Source organism: Phalangium opilio, unplaced genomic scaffold (genome assembly GCF_054372755.1).
Source record: "Phalangium opilio isolate 3A_F unplaced genomic scaffold, DU_Popi_V2 ptg000061l_1, whole genome shotgun sequence".
NCBI classification, from domain to species: Eukaryota; Metazoa; Arthropoda; class Arachnida; order Opiliones; family Phalangiidae; genus Phalangium; species Phalangium opilio.
This window is the reverse complement of record NW_028324178.1, coordinates 5,123,140-5,133,456: the sequence shown is the minus strand read 5'-3', so window position 1 is coordinate 5,133,456 and position 10,317 is coordinate 5,123,140. Positions and strand designations below refer to the sequence as shown.

The 10,317-nt window shown below is 38.2% G+C and overlaps 1 long non-coding RNA gene across 1 annotated transcript; it reads right to left on the bottom strand.

Moving 5' to 3' along the window:
- Positions 1-7,523: 7,523 nt before the first annotated feature.
- On the bottom strand, positions 7,524-8,010 carry LOC149663988 (uncharacterized). Its single transcript, XR_016368440.1, has 2 exons — positions 7,793-8,010; positions 7,524-7,702 (listed from the first exon to the last, which is right to left on the bottom strand). It is a non-coding gene; the product is annotated as an uncharacterized LOC149663988 (long non-coding RNA).
- Between the last annotated feature and the right edge of the window lie 2,307 nt (positions 8,011-10,317).

Here is a 10,317-nt window from a genome sequence, read left to right as displayed (position 1 = left end):
CGGCTGGCTTAAAAGTATTTTTATGATGAATGTAACATAAAAAAATAAAAATCTGTAAGCAATTAATTGCTTTTATTATATCATATTTTGATGATTTACTACTATTTTGTTCTTAAAATCCTTAGTTTTAAAATAATAATTTAGAGAGTGTTTGGATCTAGTGTTCATTTTACGTAGGCCTTAAATTGCTTTAAGTTAATTTAAATTTTGCTAGCAAAGATAAAATCTTTGCGTTCCCAAGATTTTATTTATTTAAATTCCATCGGGAAAAACCCGAAAAGCGGTTTTTTTGGTATAATGGGATTGGGTTCGAGTGATTGGGATTCGGCGCAATGCTACTGAAGCGCTAATTGCGAATACTAGGCTTAACTATTCGTGATAAATCGGTTTGAAAAACAATTATCGAGGCCTAACTTGGAATGAACTATTCGATTCGGTATTTGACAAGGACAATTTGTTGGCATTCGTTAACCGGTTCAATACCCAAAAAGTGGTTTTCCCACACCCCTAGTTTTATGCATTAAAGGGAGTAACAACCTTTTTCTCCCCGTCTCCTCTGATCTCCATGACGATGATAAACATTTCCACACAGATTCGCAGCCTCTTTTGGCGCTTCCCCTCACAGTAAATCAGATATTTGCATGGCATCTATGGCCTCTTTAAGATTGCAAATGGTAAATCTACGTATTCGTGATTAGAAAGACATTATTTTTGCGACCATATTGGAACTTGACAGCAAATTTTGACGTCACGTTTGGAATTAAGCAAGAAAAACGTTTTCAGCATTTATCTTACATTTATTTCCGAGAAAACCATAAAACGTTATGGAATTGGTGAAATTTGAAAACAATATACCATTTGAAAGGGGATCAACAGTGGCCTGGGCTTTAAGTTGCTCGTGTAAGCATAGTTTCAGTCGAGTAAAAGGAAGAAACGTGTGTTCCTGTGAAAGTCTTGGTAAACCCTCAGTGAAACACGCACGTGCGGGGAAGTCGGTAAAAAAGCTGTTTGTGTGAACAAAGAGAATTTAGTAAGCTACATTAGAAGGTTTGATCTACAAAAGTATATATACTTCTAGTCGAAGAGGAGGAAATTCTCAATGACGATTCTTCAGGTAATGATAAAACAGTGATAGTGACGACCATGAGACATTAGACTCCCTTGTTATGGATGATTTGTCCATAAAGCCAAAGGTCTTGTACGATCGCAACATTGAAATATTTTTTGGTCAAACCAGTTCTACTTCCGCAAGTGGAATAAATTATGTTTAGCAACTCATTTCTCATGTTTCGTCTTTCGTGGAAAGGAACAAATATCCAGGTACCAGCTGCATTTTGTTTTACACTCTTTAAACCAAAGGTGTGATTTAGCACTTTTTGTCTTAATTTTGAAGGGTCCAAAAACTGCACAATTTATATGGTTTCATAACACTTATCTGAATGGAGGATGCTCTCGAGAAGTCTGATTAGAGGGTTAATTTAAGTCGTCTGGTGTTTAAGAGAAAATAAGGCTGAGTCACGCCATAAACGTGCATTCTATTATTTTATTTAATTGATATTGGCTTCGTGAACAGTTCCATCAATGTCACTCACTTTGTTGCGCAACGCCCACGGACTTGCCTTTCCCTATGAATTCTTCATTTGAATCATCTGGTCCAGATGACGTATTTTCTTCTGGTCCTGTGTTTTTCTCTTGGCATCGCTTGCTCCATCCTTTATTTAAAGCTCGTCTGACATTCGCACATTTCTTATTGATAATGGAAGTAACCTTTGAACGGCTTTTTACAGCACCCTTTTTGTGGTTAAACTCCCGAGCAACAAGGCCTGAGAAGAACAATGGGTTAATCACACCAGAAAATAACATCGAAATATACTAGTTAAGTTCTTTTATAAGATAAATACTTACCCAGAATAACTTCTAAACGCTTTGTAGGGATTCCTTTCTTTTCTCCGCGTCCTTCTGCAGTGAGCTCACCTTTTCCATAAACACCTGAACAACGTCCTTCTGCAGTGAGCTCCGCGTGCTCCTACTCAGTATGCAGTGTTAAGAGTATTTCACTAATCAATTCAGATGGTGTAGGGTATTTGTATTCTAATTTTTGTTTGTCTAATTTAGTTACAAAAACCTCACTTCCTTCAAGTAGCTCCACCTATTTATGAATTAGTATCTTATTCGTTTATAGTCTCAACAGCTTGCTTGAGGACTCAATATAATATTTACCTTCTCTTCATACTTTTCAAATGTAGTGGTAAATAGCCACACATTTGCCAAACTTGTCTCAAAGAACAATTAAAAGTAGAAAAAAGAATGCGTCCATTGCGTACAAGTTCTTAAGAACGACTTCCGGATGTATTTTAGAACATGGCCTCGTTTTTTTCCACCCTTATTGTTCAGCTATTTATGGAAAAAGGGCAAAACTTTTTCATATGCATAACTTGCCAGGATTTTATCGCGGATACAGTAAAGGTAAATTGAAGGCACATGTTCTGACTAACCTGCGTGAAACGCCATTTGAAAGTCAAGAAGAAAAAATTGAAGTGCGTCGTCTTAAGAACGACTTCGGGTCGTATTTTAGGCCATGGCCTGGTTTTTTGTAAATTCTTCATAGTTATAAATTGTACAGAAATTCAAGAGTATAGTAATTAAACAATTCACTTGCCCAATTTGTCGTAATTTTGAGACCGATTCGGTAAGTCTAAAATGTGGCAACACTTTTGCCAAAGTTGTTTTAAGAAGCAAATAAAAGTAGAAAAAAAAGAAGTGCGTCCATTACATACAATTTCTTAAGAACGACTTTTTAGGCCATGGCCTGGTTTTTTGTAAATTCTCCATAGTTATAAATTGTACAGAAATTCAAGAGTATAGTAATTGAACAATTCACTTGCCCAATTTGTCGTAATTTTGAGACCGATTCGGTAAGTCTAAAATGTGGCAACACTTTTGCCAAAGTTGTCTTAAGAAGCAATTAAAAGTAGAAAAAAAGAAGTGCGTCCATTACATACAAGTTCTTAAGAATGACTTCGGGTCGTATTTTAGACCATGGCCTGGTTTGTTATTTTTTCTTCATACTAATACATTGCTCTGCTATTCATGGAAATATGGAAGATTTGAAACTCGGTCTTTTTGGGAGACATGGAATATGAAAGATTTGAAACCCGGTCTATTTGGGAAACTGGGGATATCTGACATTTGAAATCAGGTTTTTTTCGGGGAAATGGGACTATTGGGCATTTGTAACCCGGTCTTTTTGGGAAAATGGGACTATCGGGCATATCAAAAGGAAAAGTCCCTTAGCCCAGCATAAATATACATTACAGCGCATTTTGATCAAGAAATTTACTCAAGCGGGACAGAGACTATATCGGATCTGAAATGAGGAAAAATGTTAAGCATAATCTAAAGGCGTTCTGGAAATATGTCGGTTCTATGCTAAATAACCCACAACACGATATAACTTTGAAAAGTGATGGTAGTGTCATAAGTGATCCAAAGGATATTTCAAAGGAACTGTGCAAAATTTTCTCAACATAGGCTGAAGGTAAATCTGACCTGTCATTTGCTTTAAACCCCAGAAATAAAATTCAGCAAGAGCTCTCATTAATCGAGATCTCACCACAGGATGTGCCGAACGCTTTTAAGAAACTTAAGCCAAAATTAACATGTGGAATTGATGGAATACCAAATTTCATTATCAAAGGCTGCCCGCATACACTAATCCCACTTATTATCTTCATCACAAATATGTCCATTAAATGCGGCATATACCCCGACGCGTGGAAATATTCTCTCGTTTCACCAATATTTAAAAAAGGTTGCAGAGTCGACCCCCAAATCTATCGCTCAATATTGTTGCTATGCTCCTTAAGCCTAGTCTTCGACTACATTATGAAAAAGAAACTCTACGCCTGGTTCCTCCAAACCTGCCAGTTCAAAAGCATGGGTTCCTGAAAGTGAAAAGCGTAGAAACCAACCTGTTAACCTTCTGGAACTCTGTGAAACCCGTAATTTAGAGCAAAGGGCAGGTTGACTCAATCAATATTGACATGTCAAAAACCTTTGAGCGAGTCTCACATCAAATACTTTTAGAAAAATTATCCTACTATGGCTTAAAAAAATGAGCTAAATGGTTCAAAAGTTATTTATCCGAAAGGAAGCACCATAAAAGTTAAGAAAATGATCTCATCGATATCTTATGACGTTACCTGTGGTGCACCTCTAGGTTCTTCAATTGGCCCTCTCTTATTCAATATCTACTCCGCCGATCATCCCGATGTGCTTAAAAACGGATATTTTGGAATTTGCAGATGATACTAAATTAAGTAAATTGATTATATCGGACAAGAACTGCGAAGAATTACAGGCTGACCTGATCATTTACTATTGGTGCAACAAGAATAACATGTCGATAAATGAATCAAAAACGGTCATTTCATATACCAGAAAATTAAGCAATAAACTTGCTTTCGACTACAAAATCAATAAAAATCACTTCAACGTCAAGACACTGTTGTTGACCTAGGAGTAACCTTCGACTACCGTTTCTTATTTGCTGAATATATTTGTAAGACTGTCTACTACCAAAAAAAAAATTTCAATTGCTTACTTAGCATCGCTAAAAATTTAATTCGAGGTACTGTTTTCTAACTTTGTATAAATCTCTAATTAAATCACGGTTAATGTATTGCTCCGTCATTTATAAAAATTGTAGTAAATAAAATCTTCATAAATTAGAAAAAGTTCAAAACCATTTACCTATTATATGTATCGCTACTTTTCTAAAGCCATTCCCTTTAATTATGAATCCTATCTCTGTCAACTAAACTGAGAAAACCTGTCTTGCGCCACTGACAAAAACGACATATTATTTCTAAACGAGCTTCTATTGTTCAAACTTAATTGTCCCGAACTAGTTTCATACATCAAATATAATTGTCAAACCGAAAATTTCGGGAAAAAAGGATATTCACTATTAAAAACTTTATAAAAAAGTTCCCCATTAGGACGAATATTTGACACATTCAATAAAATTAACAAAGTTCTGCTTTTTCCCAACGATAAATTATCTGCTAAAAATTTAAAGAAACTTTTTTTCAACGAATGATTTAATATATACAGGGTGTTTCTGATAAGCATGTCATAAATTAAAGGGTGTGTTCCTTGGGTCAAACTGAGTGAAAAGTGTCAAAGAACATGGGGTCTACAACACTTAGTTTCGGTGGTACGGGCCCCCAAACATTGACCCCCAAAACGTGAAAAATGTCACAAATGTGGAGTAAGAAATATCGGCTTGCTCATCTTGTTTAGACACTTCCAATACCCTCCCATCTTAGAATTCTAATGATCCATTTTCTAGCAGAAGCGTATTATTAAAGGTAGAAGCGTGCAAGGACTGGTTAATAAAAGTTGTTTCAAAGTGACAAACAAAGAAGAGTTTCCAGTTAATGTATCATTTATTCGTACATGTACAAATTTAGCAGCAGTCTCAGAGGTATTGTTCAAAATGCCCACCATTAACATTAATGCAAACATGTGCCCGTCTAACGAACGATTCTTGGACATGTTGAAAGATGCCTGGTGTGTTTCGGATTGTTTCACACCCTTCCAGTATTCGTTGTCTCAAGTCGTCCACATCACGGACTTCACTCTTGTACACCAAGTCTTTCATATGACCCCAAAGGTAGAAATCACACGGATTCAAATCGGAAGATCTCGCCAACCACGCAACTGGTCCTCCTCGTCCAATCCACCTCAAAGGAAATGTAGCGTCGAGATGTTTTTGAACCATACGGCTCAAGTGTGGTGGTGCCTCGTCGTGCATAAACCACATGTCACGTAGCAATTCTAACGGTGTGTCCTCAAGTAGTTGCGGTAAAATCTCTCTTAAAAACTCGAGATATGCCTCTCCATTTAGTCTGGGTGGTAGAAAATGAGGCGCTAATAAATGTGAGCCGACAATTCTGCACCACACAAACTAAATTGAATTTGGTGACTCCTAACAGTTGTTACATGTGGGCTTATCTGACGCCATTCATGGTCATTGTGATGGCCTTCAAATCTAGCCCAAAACAATAGGCGTCTAAGATAATCTGCATGGTTAAGAGCTTGAACTTTCTGAATACACCTCCTTTCTCAAACCATCTCCAAGAAAATGTCGCATAAGCCAGAACGTAAAACCATCAGAAGCAAAAAGATTTTACTCGGATCGTAAAAATTGCGGTCGGTTGGTATAAAGTGCGATGCGGTTGTTCACAAAGTCACAGAGTCGCTTAAACCCTCGGTAGTGACATAATGGCGTACACTTATGAAGAATATGCGGATATGCATCTTATGTATGGACTTGTGCGGGATAATTTTATGGAGGCACGAAGACAATATCAGGAACAATTTCCGCAACGTCGCGTACCGGATAGACGAACATTCGAGGCGGTTGACCGGCGCTTAAGGGACACGGGTCAACTACAACCACGAAATGATCGGGAACGAGATCTTCAAGAAGGCATCGAGGACATCGACCAAGACGTTCTTACCATGTTCGAGTATGACCCATCAACTAATACCAGACAAGTTGGACGACAGTTAGGCGTCAATCACATCTTAGTATGGAGAATTCTAAAAGTGCATCAGTTTCACCCGTATCACATTCTCAAGGTTCAAGCACTTAACCCTGCAGATTATCCTAGACGTCTAGACTTTTGCCGGTGGTTTGTGGCTAGAGTTGAAGATCATCTATTCTCACGCGCTCTTTTAGTTACCGATGAGGCATCTTTCTCCCGTGAGGATATTTTGAACTATCACAATGACCATGAATGGCGTCAGATAAACCCACATGCAACAACTGTTAGGAGTCACCAAGTTCAGTTTAGTTTAAATGTGTGGTGAGTAATTGTCGGCTCACATTTATTAGAGCCTCATTTTCTACCACCCAGACTAAATGGCGAGGCATATCTCGAGTTTTTAAGAGAGACTTCACCGTAACTACTTGAGGACATACCGTTAGCATCGCTACGTGGCATGTGGTTCAGAGACCTGCACGGGCCGAAAAACCAAGTATGTACTCGGACTCGGGCCGGGTTTCGGCCTTATTCAAAATGCTAAAACCGGGCTGGGCTTGGGTCGGGCCTGAAAAACTCCCATAAGTCAAAATCCAAGAGTGCCATACGCATGTCAAATTTCCATAAATCATAATTTGAATCATTGAGTTTCTTAAATGAGAATGTCCCACTCTGTTCGTCGTGGTCAGACATATTGATTATTCTTTCATACGTGTATGACTCTTCTTTATTATTAAGCCTTGGTCTATCTTTACATAACTTCACTTGACTATATCGTTATAAGCCTTGGTCTATTCTTCTTCATACATTTCACCAACATATTGTCTTACACACCAATTACCCAGTTCAATAGTCCTTTGTTCCTTGTTGTTTGTTTCAAAGACTCCACTTGACTATTCCTGTTGGCAACCACGCTGTGCTACCATGTTGAAATTTAAATCGTGAATCAGTTGCCAAAACAAGAACTCGCAATTGTGCATATTGAAATAGTTAATTTATTAGTCGAATTCTATATTTCCCTGGGTTAAACTTATTAATTTGTATATTACATAGAATAGAATCATGTTTAGTTAATTTAACATGTTAACACCTTGAGACCGGTATACGAACTGACTCATTTAGCCAAAAAATGCTTATCAGAAAGCTTATCACTACATCGCAAAAAGAGGGGAACATAAAAAAATTATCAGTTTATGTCCTTTAGTGACGTCACTATTTAAATATCTAATAAAAAAACTGACCTATTTCAACATGTTTGTTAATAAACCTCTCCAGAATCTCTCGGCATGGTCAAATTTTCCAAACTCCGATTCTCATATATTTTTTTCTTTTCTTTAAAGAGATACTTCTAATTAAGAGAAAAAAAGACGTTCCAGCTTGTAAAATTTTCTTTCAACGCGGAGAAAATGCTATAGCCGCCTATAATTATTTAACAAAACAAAACATACAAGGATATAAAGGCAAAAAAGACTGAATTTTCCCTTCTTTAATTATTTTTATTTAACTAACACATGTTTAAATCTAACAATATTAACCTAACATTTTAGTTTTGTTGATTTTACTCTCGTTGGTATTTAGCGCCGCCCGAGCGAATTGACTTTCGTAACGACTCAAGATTTCACTTTCACCGAGAGTCGGTCTTGTATGGCGAGCCAAAGCGGACAAAATTCGAAATTCGCTCTCCCTCCTTAGATATTTCTCGCTGTCCCTCCTTATAATACCCTCGCTCCCTCTCTTTAAACCTCGCTCCCTCCCTTCAAAACTTTCCCTCTCTTTCAAAACCTCGCTCCCTCCCTTCAGAACCTTCCCTCTCTTTCAAAATCTCGCTCTCCTTCTTTTTATTACCCTCGCTCCCTCTCTCTTTAAACCTCGCTCCCTCCCTTCAAAACCTTCCCTCTCTTTCTAAACCTCGCTCTCCCTCCCTCCTTATAATACCCTCGCTCCCTCCCTGCAAAACCTTCCCTCTCTTTCTAAAACTCGCTCCCTCTCTTTAAACCTCGCTCCCTCCGTTCAAAACCTTCCCTCTCTTTCCAAACCTCGCTCTCCCTCCTTATAATACTCTCGCTCCCTCTCTTTAAACCTCGCTCCCTCCCCTTATAAAAGCCTCGCTCTCCCCCCTTATAATACCCTCGCTCCCTCTCCTTATAAAAGCCTCGCTCTCCCTCCTTATAATACCCTCGCTCCCTCTCCTTATAAAAGCCTCGCTCCCTCTCCTTATAAAAGCCTCGCTCTCCCTCCTTATAATACCCTCGCTCCCTCTCCTTATAAAAGCCTCTCTCCCTCTCCTTATAAAAGCCTCGCTCCCCCTCTTTATAATAGACTCGCTCCCCCTCTTTATAATAGAGTCGCTCCCCCTCTTTATAATAGACTCGCTCCCCCTCTTTACAATAGACTCGCTCCCCCTCTTTACAATAACCTCGCTCCCCCTCTTTACAATAGCCGCGCTCTCTCCTCGGAAAAAACTGTCGCTCTCTCCCCTCAGTAAAACGGTCGCTCTCTCCCCTCAAGATAGCGTCCGGGCTTGCTTGTTTTTTATCGTTGCCTTCCACAGTACATTTTTTTGTTGGGATGCGCTATTTTGCAAAGCCATACAGTTGCGGTGAAGATATTCAAACAGCTCGCGCTACTTTGCAGACCGTAGTTCAGGAGACTCATACTGCAGAGTCTGTGTAGGTTGGAATTATATACAAATTATTATGGATAATTACAGATAATTATAAAATAAAGTGCAAAATAAACTAAAATCGTATTATCCATAATTTTTTCATGTAATACCATGCCAATTTTCTGGGTAATTTTAAAATAAAGTGGCGTAGCTTATGTTTAAAAAGACAGAGCTCTGGTGCTTAACTATGCAAACGTTAGCTCACACGATTGTCAGATATTGAAGAGGTAATTTCGGAAATTACTCTGGTATAAGCATGCTTGTTGTAGTGTTTTTTCGACAGTCATTTAGGCGGTCCAAAACAGTCCGAAAATTAGTGAGTGCACTTTTCGGCAAATTGCAAAATGAATTAATTAATCTTCATTAACAAATTAATTCTAATATCAATTTTGTCTGTAAGTTGTACTCAAGCATTTATTGTGCAACTTTAGAAATAATTGCTTTTGTGTTATGGTTTTAATCAACTTTCCCATCCCATTTCTCCCCATCTCAGAGAAATAATCGGATTTTTTTCTCCCAATTTTTAAGATATCCATTTCTCCAGAAGTAAATAGCAGAAGTGGCCCAATAGACTAATTTAGCGAGGCGTCACTTTCTGGAAAATTTCGCGCCGTCCTAACTAGGTGATTTTGGCGGGAAAACGCGGATGAATACATGGATTTCCAGGATTGGTAGTAGTCGTCTGCTTCATTTCCAACCATAGGGTTATTCTCACCCATATATTTCAGAGGAGTTGCACATTCATCAGACAAATCAGTACCTTGTAGTTTTCTTTTAACAATCACTGCCGCTGAATGTTGTTTAGCGCCAAGAACACCAATTTCCAAATTAGTTCCAGGATTTTTCAAATTATTATCCTTAATTTCAACCCCTTCCCTATCTGCAAGCTCGCCAAGGCTTAAGTCTTCCGTAGAGATATTCTTAGTTTTCACATCTGGTTTGGTTTGACTTGCTTTAGTTTTTCCTTTAAATACAGTTTGTGTCTTCTTCTCACTTTGATCTTTGTATGTAAGATCACATTGCAGGGTTGGCACGCTGGTATCCAGTCCGGTTTTATCCATCTGGATTAAACCGGTTTAAACCACGTTGAAAAATCCAGTG